Here is a 1,482-nt window from a genome sequence, read left to right on the forward strand (position 1 = left end):
CAGGTATTTCTAAGGATTGAAGACTTCCGTACGGCTTCTGATGTTCAATCTTAACCTGTAAACATGCCAGACACTGTTCCATATACCGAGCTATATCTCTTTTCAATCTTGGCCACCAATAAAAAGGTTTTAAATCTCTATACATCTTATTGGTGCCTAGATGGATAGAGTATCGGGACTTATGGCTTTCATTTAATATCATACTTCGGATATCTCCAAAATATGGTACCCAAATTCGCCCTTGAAAACACATAATTCCTTTCTCAATTGGTTCCAAGGTTGAAATCATCTTCCCCAACCTTTCTGATTTGATAAGATCTTCTTTCATAGCTTCCTTCTGACATCTCAGAATTTCTTTATGAAGATCAGGGACTAAACTTATTCTCATTGCCACCGTTTTAATAGTCCCGCTCCTTTCTTTTCTGCTTAAAGCGTCAGCTACCACATTGACTTTTCCTGGGTGGTAAAGGATTTCATAGTCATAATCATTAACAAGTTCAATCCACCGACGCTGTCGCATATTTAAATCTTTCTGGCTGAACAAATGTTGTAGACTCTTATGATCTGTGTAAATTTGACACTTTGTTCCCAGAAGATAATGCCTCCAGATTTTTAGAGCGAATACTACCGCAGCTAACTCCATATCATGAGTCGGATACTGTTTCTCATGATCCTTTATTTGTCCTGATGCATAAGAAATCACTTTTCCTCTCTGCATCAGAACACATCCTAATCCTAACTTTGAAGCATCGTTGTATACTACAAAGTCTTCGGATCCATCTGGTAGAGTTAACACCGGCGCACTACAGAGGTGATCTTTTAGTAGTTGGAAAGCTTCTTGTTGTTCTTTTTCCCACTGGAATTTAACATTCTTCCGAGTCAATTTTGTTAATGGCATGGCTATCTAAGAGAATTCCTGAATAAACTTACGATAGTAACCTTCCAAACCCAAAAAGCTACGGACTTCAGACGGAGTCTTTGGAGCTTCCCATTTTTCAACTTCTTCTATTTTTACTGGATCTACTTGTACTCCGGCTTCTGAGATAACGTGACCCAATAATTAAACTTCTCTTAACCAGAACTCACACTTGGACAATTTGGCATATAACTTTTCTTTCTTTAATAATTCCAGTATCAAACGAAGATGTTCCGCATGTTCTTCTTCGGTTTTAGAGTGTATAAGAATATCATCGATAAATACAATAACGAATTTATCGAGATATTCCTTACATACCCTATTCATCAAATCCATAAAAGCTATAGGTGCATTAGTTAAGCCGAATGGCATAACTAAGAATTCGTGATGCCCGTACCTTGTCCTGAATGCTGTTATGGCAACATCTTTTTCCCTAACTTTAAGCTGATGATATCCTGACCTCAAATCGATTTTGGAGAAATAACTTGCTCCTACCAGTTGATAAAACAAGTCATCAATCCTCGGTAAAGGATACTTGTTTTAAATTGTCAACTTATTCAGTTCAC

Source organism: Cynara cardunculus, unplaced genomic scaffold (genome assembly GCF_001531365.2).
Source record: "Cynara cardunculus var. scolymus isolate 2C unplaced genomic scaffold, CcrdV1 Un_Scaffold_4254, whole genome shotgun sequence".
Classification (NCBI taxonomy): domain Eukaryota; kingdom Viridiplantae; phylum Streptophyta; class Magnoliopsida; order Asterales; family Asteraceae; genus Cynara; species Cynara cardunculus.